The sequence below is a fragment of the Ambystoma mexicanum genome, chromosome 6q (genome assembly GCF_040938575.1).
Source record: "Ambystoma mexicanum isolate Mex_15411 chromosome 6q, UKY_AmexF1_1, whole genome shotgun sequence".
Taxonomy (NCBI): Eukaryota; Metazoa; Chordata; class Amphibia; order Caudata; family Ambystomatidae; genus Ambystoma; species Ambystoma mexicanum.
Genome location: NC_090937.1, coordinates 1,314,226,791 through 1,314,244,043, shown reverse-complemented (window position 1 = coordinate 1,314,244,043; position 17,253 = coordinate 1,314,226,791). Strand labels below are relative to the sequence as shown.

The 17,253-nt window shown below is 49.6% G+C and overlaps 1 protein-coding gene across 1 annotated transcript in view; it reads left to right on the top strand.

Moving 5' to 3' along the window:
• Nucleotides 1–17,253, top strand: part of C1QTNF7 (C1q and TNF related 7) — a 329,399-nt gene that overhangs the window by 68,855 nt on the left and 243,291 nt on the right. Inside the window, exon 2 of the mRNA XM_069631937.1 lies at nt 5,328–5,421. The gene's annotated coding sequence lies outside the window, so the exon portion shown is untranslated. The remainder of the gene's footprint in view (nt 1–5,327; nt 5,422–17,253) is intronic.

The window sequence follows — 17,253 nt, the reverse complement described above, 5'->3', positions numbered from 1 at the left end:
TGCAAGTAGGTAGGTCAACTGGTGTTGTAAGTGGGGGTCGACTTACTGCCTCTGCACTCCAAAGAGCGGTTGCCCCAGTCTCCACCACGTTGGAGGGTCGCCAGAGCCGGGTATCAGGTGCATTACTGGAGCGTCATCCGTATTCCGTTTCCCTGCTTGGAGTGAGTTGCACTGGTTTAGGTAGGAGCGCTGCCGGGGGAGATGTGCCAGGGATTTCCCTGTCGTATTTCACCAATATCAGTAGTCCAGCCCAAAGCCTGGGGGACCGGCCGCAGCCCTGTACGCGCCGGTCCTTCTCTTTGCAGTTCGCTAGCCGTAAGCGTTGGGAGCTCAATCACGCCTGTGGCGTGGTGCGGCCTTCGGCACGCTAATCCAGTGTTTTAAGCAGCCCGACCAGCTCAGCACAAGGGGTTGGCATCTGTCTGATCCCCTTGGTATGATTTTACCGATGCTCAGTCATTGTTTGTAAACCACGTTGGATAAGTGGTTCATTTATGCGATAATTCCCCTTCCTTCCTCAGAGCAGCATCACCTAGCCGCCATCTTGCTCAGGCTCACATGCGCCCCCCGAATATTTCAATAATCTTGAAAGTTCCTTTCTTCTCACTTCATTATTACTTTTATAACTGCATTTGCATGCCGTTACTCTTTAGGGGTACATAATTGTATGGATTTCTTGTATGCATGCATATTTCTATAATTTGTAGAACCTCATACTTCAAACTAGATTTACCTCATGAATTGCCTCTTGTTGTGAAGACAAACAACCTAATTGGTGAACTAATCAAAATTTCAAGAATGGCATATGGTAAGTCAAAATCAGGAGGCAGACACGGAGGCCTTTTATCTGAATGCTTCTTTATTCTTTAACAAAACCAGGGCCTAAGGTTTCCCTATGCCAAAGGTTCTCTGCCCTACTCCATAAAGAAAAAACTTAAACGGGTGCTTGTCAGGATGTCTTGCATAAATTAAGTACTTGGTTCAGAATTCAGACTCTAACCTGAGTTCGGTCACTACCACTACAAAGGGAAATCACAAATCTAGCAAAGACATACTTTGTGCCATTGCCCAAATAAAGGGATGATGGCTGGTTTCTGACCCACATCCTGGTTTCTCTTTACCATAAGCTCCATGCCTTGGTGCACAGTCCCAAACATTTACGCAGTGTCTTTCCAGTCTCTTTCCCTCCCAACTCGGGTATTATCAAAGGTCTTTCTCCCTTCTCGTCCAGGATTTTTCAGTTTCTTTATCGTCTTTGTTCTTTTCCCAGATGGGGGTTTATCTTTCTCACCCACACCAGGGTTTGTCTCTGGGGTGGCTCTTTTCCTTTTTCCTCACTCAGGGATCTCTTGCTCATATCCCCAGTCTGCTGCTTGTCTCACTCTCATCCCCACTCTGGGGATTTGGCTTGCACTCCCCACTGCGGTCAGAATCAGGAGATGGACAAGATGGCGATTTGGGTAAAGGTGTTCTTTAGTTGAATACAAAAAAAACTAAGCTGTCACTATGTTTCTCAGCCCTACTTTTAAAGAAAAGAAAGAAGTAAAAAAGATTGTTCATCAGGATGTCCTACAACATAATATCAGTCTGACACTCAGAAACCTGTTCTAGCCTGAATCCTGTCCCTACCACTAAAAACTAAAAAGAAACTTACTTAAATAAAGGTACAATAAAGGCCTTTTGCCCAGACAATAGAATGGTGACCTTTTTCTGACCTCCCAGTGAAGACCCTTAATCAGAAATGGGTTTCTTGGCCCATTGCACAGTTTAAGTAAGGGCACAACAATGTCTCTTCCACCTTCCCCTCCTCGGGTTGTGTATCAGTTTTTGGTTAGTCTCTCTCTCTGGAATGCCAGGCACTTTGTCTCAGTCTCAGGTAGCCTTCCACACTTGGGACCCACCTGGTTCATAAATCCACACCAGATACTCTCCTTGGGCTTTCCATCAGGGAATCACGTGGTGTTTTCTCCACTCAGTTACCTCCAGGTTTTTAGACCTCCCTGTTGTTTCAGGTCTCACACCCTGCCTTGGGGTTTGGTTTCTCTCAGCCCATCTTGGGATCTGATTTTTGTCATCCCACAGTGGGATCTGCTTGTTCTCATTCTCTGTTGGGGTCTGGTTGCTCTTACCTCAACTTGGGGTCTAATTTCTGTCACTTCTCCTTGGGGTCTGGTTGCTCTCACCACACCCTGGGGTCTGGTTTCTCTTACCCAGCTTTAGGTTCTGGCTTCTCTCACACTCTGCCTTGGGATCCGGTTGCTCTCACCCCACCTTGGGGTCTGATTTCTGTCACTCCGTCTTGGGTATGGTTGCTCTCACCCTACCTTGGGGTCCGGTTGCTCTCACCACACCTTTGGGTCTGGTCTGGCCTTCCTCCCAGCTCCCTGGAGCGACCACGTACCTTCTCTCTCTATGCAGTGCTCCTCCGGGTTGATGCAGTTTCTTCCTTCGAGCTTCCTCCAGGTGTTCCGTGACTAATGGAGCTTGCACTCCCTTCTTGCTGTCTTCCTGCACAGCTCTGGCTTTTCTGGTATTCTCCACTACGAGAGACTATTATGAGCCAGGTATCTCCGGTTCCTGCTCCAGCAAGATTGCAGAACAGTCTGCGGGGTCGGCCGCGGGTCTATCCACCATGCTGGGAACATACTAGCTTCTCTCTGCCACACTTCTGAGGAGGATGTCTCTCTCCTGTGCAGATCTGCAGACTTCTCTCCTCCCTAGGTCCATTGCTGATTAGGTGGTTTTCCTCCATGCAATGAATGGGTGGGCATTTCTCTCAATCATCTTTCCGAGGTAGGAGTATAGTGCCTGAAAAGGGTTAGAAAGCATAAAAGCCATTGGTGTAGAAAGTGGTAAGTCATTACAAACATTAACTTCCATACAACCAACACAACTATTAGGTTCTTGCGACAAAGGAGGATAACTTATATCCCTGTTCGGGGATTGCCTATCCTCTAAGGAGGGGTCACCGCCAGTGGGATCCTGCATTCCCTGTCCCCTTGGGGTTGTACAGCTGAGCAGGCTCACCTCCTTAGTCCCGAAGGGGGAGGCTACCCCTGGGGGAAGGGGAAAAATTCCCTGGATTCGTCACACCACTGTAAGAGCAAAATTACATCTGACACAGAGTAAACAAATATAACCAAGGTTTATTCACTCGAGTGGACTCAGGTTCGACGCGACTCGTGTTTCAGGGAGAGTGGCGAAGTGAACAGTTATTCAGATGGCAGTCCCTCTTTTATACGCAGTTCACAAAGATTGCAGTTGGTGTGAGTTATCGCAGGTGTCTTGTTATGTACACAATTTTCCAAGAAAAGATGGGTTAACCATTAGCTCTTCACACAAACACACCACATCTTACAAGACTAATTGTTCCAGAGAGGGAGGCACCGACCACACCCTATCTCTGTTCTTGCTGCCCGGGGCTAAAGTTCCATCTTTCAGCTGCAGAAATGAACAGTTCCTGCAATAACATGTTTTTGCTAACTTTTGGCATGTACTCCACGAACACACTTTTTCCCTCACTGTTAGCAAGTTAAAAAGAAAAGAAAAAAAGAAACTTTTATTCAAAATGAAATAGCACACAAAAATGGAGTCGCTCTTGGCTAATGAAGCTCAATACATTTTCACAAACCCTCAATTTAGCATAAGCTAGTACATTTTGTTTGATTTGTGGTATCAATTGTCATCAATTTTCAGAATCTCGGTGTCCTGCATAATCATGGCGTAAGGAATTTGTACTCTCGAAAAATAGGTTAGCTAACTGAGCTGCTGTCCCTCCCTGGTTTACGGCAATACAGTCATTGTAAATTAATTACAGATCTCCCAGCTCAATGGGCCTCATTACGACCCAGGCGGTAAGTTACCGCCTGGGCCGTGACTTTACCACCATGGCGTAAACTAGTTTACGCCATGGTGGTTGGCGGACTTACCGCCCCATTCCGAGGTTGGCGGGGCGGTAAGTCCCCAATCCCCATTTACCCTTCCCCATTCCCATTTTTGCCCCATAGGGCATAATGGGAGTGGGGAAGGCGTTAATTACGCCACCGTAAATTACGGTGGCGTAATTAACTCCATGGTCCCTTAGCGCCATGGATTTTAACACCTGCTAAAAGCAGGTGTTAAATCCGCCATGGCGCTAAGGGACCTCGTACTCAGGCGGTAAGGGTCGGCGCTGTTTACGCCGCCGTAAAACCCTTACCGCCTGAGTCGTAATGAGGCCCAATGACCATTAAATCACTAATTTCAACTTCCTGCATTATCAGGGCATGTGTGACATTAATATGGGTTATGGGTTTAGGCATACAGGCTGTGGCCATCAAAGAACAGCAGACAGGGATGCTTTGAACTCAAAGACAACATCCTAACACTGCTCCGAAAATGATAAAGAGGGCCAATAGTATCTTCCACCCCCACATGCTTAATATATTTCAAAACCTTGATGACAAATCCCAAGATTCTGGTTCCACATGGACCTGGTCCACTAAATAGTGCATTCTGGTAATGCATCGAAAATGCACCTTGAATACTCAAGCACGTAAACGCAACAGGAGGAGCCAACAATTTTACAAACCACCCCCTGTCGGCCAAGATGAGGTCCAAAACCATGCAATTTTGGAGTGCTACTAATCGAATTGATCGTTGTGCTAAGGTGAGATTAGTGGCATCCTCCAATACCCTAGCCAATCTCCTAATGTCTACAGAATGTATACCAGTACCTACCCAAGGGAAAAGTCCCCTCATTGCATGCCCAAATATTTCCCCAGTAGTGTCAGCCTGAATTTCTCGTTTCACTCGCCGTGCGAGCATCTCAGCAGGGTTTGCATAATGTATATCTGGCAATAATGCTCTGAGATGACAGGTCCCTCCCCGCCTGTTTGTGGGTCTCATACAATACATTTAATGAGGTGTTATTTCAGTATCCTTCTCTCTTTCCCCTATCGATGGGGTGAAAAGTATAAGACCAAAGCAAGGGAGAAGTGTCACCACAATAAACAACGTTAATAAAATAACAATGCAATTTTCTTTTGTTGTCCATGGCGCTATGTTCTCTCAATTAACATAAGCCATGGTCGCTCAGTTACCAAAGGTGTGCATGGGTCTCAGTGTCCGTTAAGAAGCCTCACTGATTCAGGTTTTATAAGTCCACCCATAGGTGGCTTCTGTTCAAGTGGCCTACCTTGATCAAAGTCTTCAGTTCCCTGCCCCCTCTGCACGCGACCGTCTTAGGGGGTTATGAAGTGAATACAGTTGGTTTCTTGAGGGTGAAGCATGGGGTGCCGCACTTTCTTACCTTAATAAGTCCTTTCCTATTCTTTTCTTCTGCGCAGGTTGTACAGAGTGACTCCGTAACTAAATGATCCACCAAAAGTTCGACCACGGGCTGCTGAAAATCAGGATCGGTGTATTCTCTTTCGCTGAAAGGTACGTACGGGGGAACGCATTCTCCTTCAAGTCACCTGCTCCTTCTTCTACCCATTGATCATAGAGCAAGGGCAAAGGGATTCGTTTTAAATGTGCTGCATGTATCCAGTGTTTCTTTCCCTCTGCTCCTACTGCAGTCTGACTGGCCAGCAGTACCTGGTAATATCCCTTCCAGCGAGGCTCAAGGCTAGATTTTCTCTGGAAGTCCTTCACCAGTGTGTAGTCCCCAGGTTGAAGGGTTTGCCAGGGCCCACGTATCTATCAGGCAATGCTTCATGCACCTGTTGGCGAATCAAACGCAAGTTTTGAGTCAATTCTTTACAGTAATCAGCCAACAATGGGTATTCAATGTCTGCCCATTTCTTGGACCTCCGAACATTTGCGGGTCTTCCCATCACAATATCATAAGGGGACAGGCCTGTTTTTACTTGGCCCATTGTTCTCATAGATAACAAGGCCAGGGGTAATGCGTCGGGCCATTTAAGATTACTATGGGTACATATTTTTTCTAGTTTGTTCTTCAGAATACCATTATGTCTCTCTACTAGACTGGCCGATTGCAGGTGATTGGCAGCATGAATTTTCTTTTGTATCTGTAATCCTTCACAGATATGCTGTATCACTGCTGCTGTAAAGTGGGGTCCATTGTCGGACCAAATTATACGAGGCAATCCAAAGCGGGGAAAATACTCCCTTAGCATACTCTTAGCAGTCGAAATAGCCATGTTATCTTTCAGGGGAAAAGCCTCTTCCCTTTTGCTAAATGCACAAACGACTACTAATACATATTTGTAATTCTGATATAGTCAAAATGTATAACTTCAAATGGCATGGTAGAGGAGCCAAAACTGCCCTTGGGTACCGAAACACTTTTCCCACTTTGTGCTGTAAACATACCATACTTTTCTGAACCAATCGTTCTGCTACCCTTGGTATATTGTCATTTCTCCATACGAGGTCAAGGTGTTTACAAAACCCTTTTAGCCAATGTAGGCTGGCCAATGGGCCATAGTAAATATGGCTTGAACATATGCATTTGGCACCATCCACCTTCGTTTGCTATGATTTAGCCAACATCCTTCTTCATCTAATCTAGATGGTCCCGAGCCCCATTCCTTTATTTGCTCGGGAGCGGCTTCAGGTAGTATTTCTTTGACACTACTTACCCCTTCCTCCATCATCCCACCCTCAGGCCCATCACATCCATTCCTGATTGTAAATATGTGGTACTTTGTTTGGCTAATCTCTCTGTAAATGCATTGCCCTTCCCCACATCATTGACAATTTTCTTATGGGCTGCGCATTTGATAATGGCCAGTTGTTTGGGCATTGCTAAACCAATAACAACTGGACTATGAAAAGGCCATGCTGGATCTTAGTACTGTTGCAACCCTTGCCCAAAACCCCCTCTGGCAAACCCATTGGCCAGGTGGAGGCAGGACTCAGGCCTCTAGAGCCTGGCATCCTCTTCCAAAACCCTCTTAGGGCCACTCCTGGCGCCTATGGCGCCAGGCTCATACACCATGAAAAACATGTGCTTAGGAACTACTTAATGTGTTGTCAGCCAACATGGAGGCATCCACATTGCAGCTTGCAACATGACGCTCACCGTGTCCATCTATTCCCTCGAACCTCAGAGAAGCAGAACCTGCAAGGAGACGAAAGGAACATCATTAGCAGCAGCATCTTACCTGCAGTCTTCATCTTTAAACACTCGCAGCTACTGAGAACAGCTTCCTCGAATCTGCACGCCTCCCGGACAGAACGACCTGAAAGAGGAAGATAGAGGCAACATTAAAGAAAGCAGTAGAGACATTTACAAATTAGGAACTGCTCAAAAGGCTTACCTGGCTGGTCGTCTCTCGGCTGGCACTACTCCGGACATTCACTCGCGCTGAAGAACACCGTGACCTATAAGGAAGGAAAACACAGGTTAGCAAAGGCAAGACTTTGCAGCGCTGTGCATAGCGCTTACTTACCGCATAATAGCGCTCTTAATGCCCCATCATTTACCAGCGGGGCTCAACCAAGCCAGTTCGCCGCGCTGAAGCTCCGCATACCTAAGGGAGAAAAAAGAGACATTTTAAACAAAGAAAGGCATGCAGAATAGCAACAAAACTAAAGAACAGCAATAAGACCTACCTGAACAATATCAAATGGGCCGGCGTCAGTGAAGTAGCTGGACCACACACGCCCATGAAAGACAACGCACCCCTGCAAAGAAGGCAGGACAGGGAGCACGCCTAATTCTACCACAAGGCGAGGAGAGGGCGTAAGAGGGACTGAAATCATACGAGGTGGAGGGAGTATATTACCGCAGTCGGGCAGTCTTGAACACAGTCCTGTGTTTTCAGGCAGAACCTTCCACGCAGACCACATCAGGGCAAAGCTGAGAAGCATAACAGCGAGTAAACCGGCTGGGTGGCGTCCCTGTGGATACCAGGTGAGCGTAACAAGTACTGTGAGATGTCAAGAACCCTCTTTCTGCCCATAATTTCCTGAAATTGTGAGCTACCCCAAAGGCATACTGACTGTCAGTATAAATGTTCAATTGGAGGCCTTGGGATATCTCACAGGCTCGGTTCAGTGCAATAAATTCTGCTGCTTGAGCGGAATTATGGGGTACTCTTCTATTCTCCATTACAGTCTGCAGTGTGCCGATTGCATAGTCAGCGGTGGAAGTACCACCTGGTCGTTTAAAACATGAGACGTCACAATATATTTCTCCATCCAGGGACAGCAAGTCAAATTGATACTGCCTCTTGTGTCCTCCTCGGTTGCCAAAATGCAGTCATAGGCAATGTCATCAATTTTTTCCTCCCCTGGGAGGGTTAGTAATTCAGCCAGATTCAAAGAATTACATCTTTTTATTTTTATGTGGGCCGCAAATAGAATGAGCTCATATTGAGTAAGGTGAGCGGATGTGAGGTGATAGGTTTGCGTTCTGTTTAACAGCATGTCTACTGAGTGGTGTACCATAAAGTTTAAGATGTGACCTGAAACCATACGCTCACTGTGTTTCACTGAGTTAGTGGCTGCGGCTACCGCCCTCAAATATCCTGTTAGGGCACAAGCAACAGGGTCTAACGTGGAGAAAAACTTGCTGAATGTTCTATTCTTCCCTCCATGTTCTTGGATTAGTACAGCCAAAGCACACCCCTCTTTCTCATGCACAAATAGAACAAATTCCTGGTTATAATTTAGCATGTCCAACACCGGGGCTGAACATAATGGCATCCTTGGAACAATAGGCATTGCTGGAGGAATACTAGTACTTATGAACTTATGTGAGGGTGTAGAAGGTCAGTATTTTTGAATCAGGAGAGTTGACAAATTCCAACTCGTTTTTACAGATCCACCCATTTGATCTGCCAGTTGCAGCTAGCATTGCTAGCTCTCCTCCAAAAACCATCAAGGACCACATTGATACCCAGGCTCCTGCTCTGGCTGATTTCTGCAACCACTCCTTCACCACTGGAGTCTTCCCCTCCCTGCTAAAGCACTCCCTTGTGCACCCTCTTCTTGAGAAACCCTCTGCCGACCCATCCTGCCCAGCTAACTATCGTCCAATCTCCATCACTCCTTTACTGGGCAAACACCTGGAAAAGCTGGCCATCTCCCAACGTAATCTTCTCTCTGAATCTGTTGGTTGTCTCCATGACCATCAGTCTGGCTTCAGAGCTGCCAGGAGCACGGAAACTGCTCTCCTTAACATCTGTGAAGACCTGCTCTCCAACCTTGATTCCAACACCCCCTGTGTCCTCATCTTACTTGATCGCTCTTCTGCCTTTGACAAGGTCAACCATGCCATCCTGTTCAACCGTCTCTGTGATAACCTGGGTATCACCGATCAGGCCCTGGCTTGGCTGACCTCCTTCCTCTTCAATCGACCCTCCCATGGCCAACTTGGGTCCTTCCTCTCCTCTATCTCTATCTCTACCTGTGGTGTTCCCCAGGGGTCTAACCTCTCTCCCTGGCAGTTCAACCAATACCTGGCACTTCTTGCCCACTGCATTGCCGCTCACTGCCCCAACTTTCAGTGGTATACAGATGACACTCAGCTCATTTTCAGGCTCCCTTCAGCCACCTCTTGTCCTTCTCTCATCTCTGACTGTCTGTCCACCATCCAAGAGTGATGTGCCGCCAATGATCTTTGCCTTAATGCCAATAAGACTGAGATTCTCCTCCTCAGCACACCTGCACCCTCCTTTTCTGTCACTCTCTGGCCGGCCTCTCTTGGCCCTTTTCCTGCTCCCATCTGTGAGGATAAAAACCTTGGGGTCATCTTCGACTCCGCACTTTCCTTCTCCCCTCACATCTCTGACGACTCCAAGAAGTCACACTACCAGCTGCACCACCTCAAAGGTATTCTTCCTTTCCTCTTCTTCCCTTAGAAGCTCACTGTCTCCAGAGTTTTGGTTCTATCTAGGCTGGACTACTGCAACAGCCTCTTTCTAAATCTGCCTGCGTCTACTCTCTGCCCTCTGCAACGCATCCAAAACAGGACTGAGAGACTTGTCCTTGGCCTCAAGCCTAGGGCTTGTATCTCTCCAGGACTGAAATCTCTGCATTGGCTCCCAGTGGTGGCGAGGATTAAGTTAAAAACCCTCTCCTTGTCCACAAGGCCTTCTGGGTCCTGGGACCTCAACACCTTCAACTCTCTCTTCCTAAATATCTTCCTGCTCGAGCTCTTTATTCGTCCGCCTCTAACTCCCTCAGGGTTAGTCATTTCTCCAAGCAGCTAGTTGGTGGTAGATCCCTTTCTTCTGCTGGGGCCTCCCTCTGGAACAGCCTCTCTGCCTCTCTGAAATTTGAGGATAGTCATCTCCGGTTCCGGAATTACCTCAAGACCATCCTCTTTGCTTCTGCTTTCTCTCCTCCTCTCCCCTGCTGATCTCCTGGCTTAACCTGAAACTGCACTGGTTATATGGCTACCCTCTGATCTCGGGCCCAGGTCCCCTCCCCGCCAGTTGCACTCCTGCACTGCCCCCCTGGCAACCCTTGCACTCTGGGACTGTTCTGTATCCCTACAGACCCTACTAGCACCTGACACCTGATGTCTGCACTTATAACTGCACTTGCCACCAGCTGTCCGCACTTTTATTAATTGTATTTATTTATTGTCTTTATTTATTTTACTGTTATCCTATGTACTGCACTACCCCTCCCCTTCCCCCAGCACTTGCACCTTCCCCCTCCCCTGCACGATCTCATTGTCACCTGGTTTAGTAGGATTGTTGTCTCCGTCTTCCCTCTGTTTCCCCTCCCTTGCCTCGTCGCGCCTTGAAACACTTGTTTACAGGTGGTTATAAATGCCATATCATATCATATCTCCTCTTGCGCCTTTGGTAGGATCTTTATACAGTGGTTGATCGAAGGTCCTATTATCCAATTGGCATAACACTTCGGCCTCATACTGCGCTGCATTTTGGTTTACAATACCCCACTTCTATTTGCCAGTTAATAGTAAGTGAGAAATCATTGCTCAACTGATTGAGAGCTAGTCTTTCCTATTTACTGAGGTTATTTCTGCTAAACCACTGTCTGCTTTCCAAGAATTTCATGCCCTGAAAAAAGTTATTCTCAAAGGCCATAACTTTGTGAGGCCTGGTGCCTTTATTCAGAAGAAAGGTGGACCTTGGTTTAAGTCCTGTGGTGTAAATTGAGGGTTTCAAAAGTACCTTCCTAGAACTCAAAGAATGTTGTCCTTACTGTACAAAAATATGGGTTCATGCTGCTGGGACATGTTTGGGAGGCTCCTTTCACACCTTGCAAGGGCATGTGAGGATGAATTAAAATGAGGCGATGGTTCTATCTCTGTCTTCCAGCCAGTTGCCTTCCTCATCCCGTCTTTCTCATTTCTTTTTTTTTTTTAAACTTTCTTTATTGATTTTCAACAGATTGATAGACCACGAACATATCAGGTACTGCATATACATTACACGTCCATAACTTCCCCCATACCACCCTCCACCCCCACCCCACCCCCCAAGACTCCGATCACCCCACTGTTCAATATCGAGCCAGTTCAGAGGTCAGGGCTGGCTGATCAACTGAGGGGTCTTCCACCGCTCCAAGGTGGAGTAATGGCACGGTCAGCGACACCCAGCGATGTAATTCCTCACTGGAGTCCAGCCTCTGTTCGTGGATAGCGGTTTCCCACGCTCCGGTCTCGGCTGCCAACCACTTAGTGAGGTCGTTCCACCATTGTGCTTCAATCGGGCCTCTGGGGCTCTTCCAACACATGGCTATGCGTCTTTTAGCCGTGATATAAATTAAGTCTTTGAGTCTATTTAGGGGTTTGTTTTTGCGATCACGGCTGCACCTGCCCAGGATGCAGGCCACAGGGCTATGTACGTCCAGTTCAATGTCTGCTTTTGCCACCCTTCCCCGCACCTGCATCCAAAAGGAGTGTATCGCTGGGCAACCCCAGAACATGTGAGTCATTCCCGCCTTCGGCTCATTGCATTTAGGGCATAGCTGGATGGCTGCGCCCTTGAAAGACGATATAGTTTCCGGAGTTAGGTAAGCCCTGTTGGTAATGTATAGTTGGATAAGTTGCAGACGGGCGTTTCTGGAGATTTTCTTGTGATAAAGGGTTACTCCTTCCCATTCCTTGTCGTCAAATTCCCGGCCCAGTTCGTGCTCCCACTTCCCTCTGCTCCTGAGCTCATTCCTGGTCGTGCCTAACATTAAGGCTTCGTAGAGCCGTGAGGTCTCGTGGCCCCCCTCGGCGGTGTTCAACATAGTCTCAATAATCTCGTCCTCCGCTGCAAGAATGGTCGCCACCGGCCATCTGTCTTTCATGGCCTGGATCACTGCTCTGTGGAGCAGAAATTGTCCTGTAGGTAGCTCCGAGGACTCGCTCAGTTCGGAGAATGTTAGGATTACCCGATCCTGAACCAGGTCTCCGAGGGTGGCCACCCCGCAGGGCTCCCACTGTGCTCGCGTTTCCAGTTGTCCCCACGGGCGATGGGTCATGAGTGCTGCTATGGGGATCTGTGGGGAGTACGGATCAGGGGACCCCAACGTTCTGCAAGCCCTTCTCCAGAGCCGAGTTCCGAGCTGTACCAGATAAGGGTACTGCCTTAGGGCGTCCTCCTTGACCCAGAGTAGGTCCCTGAGTAGGATGCCTGTCAGAGCTGGTTGGAGAAGTCTGGTATCTGTGGTGATCTCATCGGCCATCCATCGCATCACATGTCTTAGCTGGCTTGCAAGGTAGTATAGTTCGAAATTGGGGACTTTCAGACCCCCTCTTTCGTAGGGTCTTTGAAGTGTTTCCAGTGCTACCCTGTGCCTGCCCCCCTGCCAGAGGAACTGCCTGCATAGTTTATTGATGTCTCTAAAGAAGGAAGGGGGGATGTTGAAGGGCACGTTGGTGAAGTTGTGTAATAGGCGTGGAAGTGCTACCATTTTGAGGAGACCTGCTCTCCCGGCCACGGAAAGCGGAAGCTTCCCCCAAAAGTCCATGGAATTTGCTAGGGCATCTTTAGCTCTGACTGTGTTGAGGATGTGTTCTGTGTGGGGGTTACGGTGTATAGTGATTCCAAGGTATTTAAAGGAGGTCAACTGCCATTGCAGATCTAAGGAGGGCAGGGATCTGAAGTTTTCTCTGTATAGTGCAGCAAGCGGGTAGAGGCAGGACTTGCTTTTGTTAATCCGGATTCCTGTGTGAATTTGGAAGCATTCTAGGGTTTCGAGAATGTAGGGCAAGAGGTGTTCGGGGTTGTGTAAGTATAGCAGGGTATCGTCAGCGTACATGGAGACCAGATGAGTTATCCCGTCGATCTCAATGCCCCCATCGCCATACTCCTGTCTGAGGTATGCGGCCACGGGTTCACTGGCGATGATATAAAGCATCGGGGAGAGAGGACATCCCTGGCGAGTGCCCCTGTGGAGAGACCACGAGTCAGAGTATGTCTTGTTGGTCCGCACCCTGGCAGATGGGTTGGTGTAAATCAATTTAGTCCAATTTAAGAAAACAGGTCCTATTCCCATTTTTATCATGGTGGCATATAGCCACTCCCAGCGCACAGAATCGAAAGCTTTGGTGGCGTCTAATGACGCGACCGCGTATTTCTGGGGCCTCAGTTCCGTGCTGTATATAACGTGGTGTAATCTCCGCAGGTTCTCGGTTATGGAGCGCCCGGGCACATAGCCCGTTTGGTCCTGGTGGATTAAGTGTGGTATTACCCTACGCAATCTGTTCGCTAGGAGAGAGGTGAGGATTTTACCGTCAACGTTTAACATGGAGAGGGGCCTATAGGAGCCGCAGTCCGTACCTTCCTTGCCAGGCTTGAGAAGGGGGATGATAACGGCTTCCCTCATGGTGTCAGGGAGGGTGCCGCGCTCATAAGCTTCGTTATACACTTGGGTCAGCAGAGGAGCCAGAGTTTCCTCGTAAGTTTTGTAAAACTCACCGGGGAGGCCATCAGTGCCAGGGGCTTTTCCAGAGGGGAGGGATCTAATGATTGCTTTTACTTCGTCGGGGGTGATGGGCTCGTCTAGTGTTTCGGCCATCTGTGAGTCTAATTTAGGCAGCTCAATGATGTCTAAGATGTCTTCAATGCTGGTATCAGCCTCGGGCGGGGTCTCGGAGTAAAGATTATGATAGAAATCTGAAAAAACTGAGTTGATTTCAATTTGGGTATGTGCCGTGGTGCCATCCGGCTTAAGAATTTGGCAAATGGGAGCTCGGGGGGTCTCACTTTTATACAACCAAGCCAGGAGTTTCCCGGGTTTGTCTCCTAGGGCGTGGGTTCTTTCAATGTGTTTAGTATAACTCAATTTACCCAGGGATTCCCAGTGTGTTAAACAGGTTTGCTTCAGGTCGGTTATTTTTTGTAGGAGTTCAGGGGTTAAATCAGCCCTGTTTTCCAATTCACCCAGCTCCGCTTCCGAGCGTTCCAGGGAGGATGTGATGGATCTACGGGCCCCTCCTATGGACGCAATCATCTCCCCTCTTATGACTACCTTGTATGCCTCCCATGCAGTGCCCATGTATCTGACGCTATTCAAATTTCGTTCCCAGTACTCCTCGGTGTAGTCGCTTACGTGTTCCCGAAGGGTCGCGTCATGGAGGGCTTCGGCTCTAAGCCTCCAAGTGGGGATCGGGGGTCTAGGCGGGAACACCTCCCAGGTGGCCAGCAGCGGGGAATGGTCAGACAGGACCCTGGGCAGGTAGAGGGCGTCACTAAACATAGCTTGCTGTTCTTGGCTTACAAACAAGTAGTCCAGCCTCGTGTGGACAGCATGGGGAGGGGAGTAAAAGGAAAAAACTCGCTGATCAGGGTGCAGTTCTCTCCACAAGTCTCGGAGTAACAGCTGGTTAGTCAGTTTGGACAGAATCTTGGCCGGGGGGGATGGGCGGGTATGTTTATCATCAGATCTATCTTTTAGAGGGTCTAGGGTGCAATTGTGGTCACCTCCCCAAATCATGACGCCGTCCCTGTAGGGGCTGAGCCTTGGGTATAGGGAGTGGAAGAAAGCGGTAGCGTCGTGGTTGGGTGCATAGGTGCTAATTAGGCATACCTCTCTGCCTTCGATGGTGCCATACGCTAGTGCCATCCTACCTTCATCATCAGTCTTTGTGCTTATTAGTCTGAAGGGGGTGGTTGGGTCAACCCATATCAAGACTCCCCTTGCATAGGAGGAGTAGGAGGATCCTATCAAGGTTCCTCGCCAAGTTTTGGCCAATGCTTTAAGTTTATCAGCAGAGAGATGAGTTTCCTGAAGCATGGCAATCCCGGCTTTGCACCTTTTCAAGTATGCGTGGACGCGACGTTGTTTCACATAGCTATTCATGCCCCTGACGTTCCACGTGATGATTTTTATCGTGGCAGCCATGGTTAATAGGGGGTATAGCGTCTATTTGGGGGTGCAGGTAGGGGCCGTGTCAGCGGCAAGAAGCATGTAGGGGATGTCAGTGGTCTAAGCGCTCTTAGATAAGGGTACATAACTGTGAAGCAGCTGCCTCTTGTTCCCCCACTCAGTGGCTTGGGTGTCTCCTGGCTTAGGGGCTGAGTGGTCCTCGGGTTATGTATTCTGGACGTCAGTGGTCTAGTGGTTTCCCTTCCCCGGCACCTAACCTTCGTGCCAACTCCCATATTCCCTCCCCCCCGTAACTTTAAACAACTCAAACTAATAACAAGTCGAGCGAGGTATCCCCCGTCATGACTATCCCGTTTCTGCTCCATTAGACCGTGCATTGGTCGCCTGGTGCCCTACGGGCGGGTATGGGTATACCCAAAAAAAAAACAGGAAAAGATTCCGGGGGTGGAAGAGTGTTCGACTCTGGTGTCTCGCTGCTAAGGATCTGTTCAGCTGTGACAAGCTGGCACTTGCGTGGAGGGGACCATGGGGGTCCTCGGGCCCAGCGCCGCCAGCGTGGTGTGGCTCAGCGCGGTCGTCGCCCCTTCGCCTCTATGTCGGGGATCTGTTCCCTATCCATCCAGTCGCGGGCCTCAGACGGAGTGTCGAATAGGTGGGCTTTATTGTTGCGTATTACTTTCAATCTAGAGGGATAGAGGAGCATGTAGCGCAGTCCGGCGGCTTTCAATCTAGCTTTGGTGTGTATGAATTGAGCCCTCTTCAGTTGGACCTGGAAGGTGTAGTCGGGGTAGATGGATATTTTGGCCGAGTCTCTGAGGATCTGGCCGCCCGACCGCGAGTAGGCCAGGATGGTCTCCCGGTCTCTGTAATTAAGAACCTTCGCTATTACTGGTCTGGGTGGGGTGCCAGGAGGGGGTCTTTTGGTGAGGGATCGATGGGCCCTCTCGATCGTAAAGCCTTGGGACAGTTTCTCGGCGCCAATCTCCTGTAGCATAAGGTTCTCCACGAAGTTCGTGGGGTCGGATCCCTCAATGCCCTCCGGCAGGCCCAGGAGGCGGATGTTATTTCGGCGTGCCCTCCCTTCTGCCTCTTCGGCCCTTTCCTCCAAGTTCTTCACTCTTTGCCGCAGTTCGTCAACATCTCTGAGGAGCTCCACTTTGGTTTCTGTATTTTCGCGCACTTGAGCCTCAAGTGTATCAGTCCTGTCGGCTAAGGAGCGGACGTCCTGGCGTAGGAGGCCCAGATCTATGGCCACCGCGTCAATTTTTTGCTCCATGGTGGTCTGGAACAATTTAATGGCCTCAAGGATTTGGGCATTGCTAGGTTCAGTGGCCGTTCCCGGGAGGTCGGGTTGTGCGTCCAAGGTTGTGCCGCTAGAGGTTTCGGAAGCGATGGGGCCCCCAGCAGTGAAGGTATCTATGGTGGTTTGGCGCTGTTTGGACCTGGCTCCTTTGGTGGACATGGCGGAGGGCCTGGCGGATCTTGTCTACGCTAGCGTGGGCCCGGGGCGGATGGAGCCGTTCGGGGTGTTACGCCTCTGGGTTCCAGAGGGTATGGTGGGCAAAGGGGGTGGGGGAATGCAGGTCTTCCCCCGGCTCACCTCGTGGGCTCAACGACGCCCGGGCCTTCCGTTCTTCTCTCCGGCCACCACTCCAGGGGCTCCGCTCTCGGCAGGCTGCGTGCAGCACCCAGGCCGCGCCGCCCTTCGATCTCCGCTCGCGTGTCAAGTCGCGTGTGCCCTCTGTTGGTCAGGTGCAGTATCGGGGCTCCGGGCCCCGCACGGGTTGATGAGGAGGAGCAGGGCGGGTAGGCCGCTCGGGACTCCGTCAGCGGCACTGGAGGCAATGCACGCGGCTGAAGGGCTTCCTCTCTCGGCCGGGCATCCAGGTCAGGCAGGATCGTGGGCACCGTATCCGATCAGCTCAGCTAGCGCGGCGCCGCGGTCCGGGCGCGGCTCTGGTGTAAGGGCTGCCGCGTATCTCAGCGCGAGGGAGCCGCCAT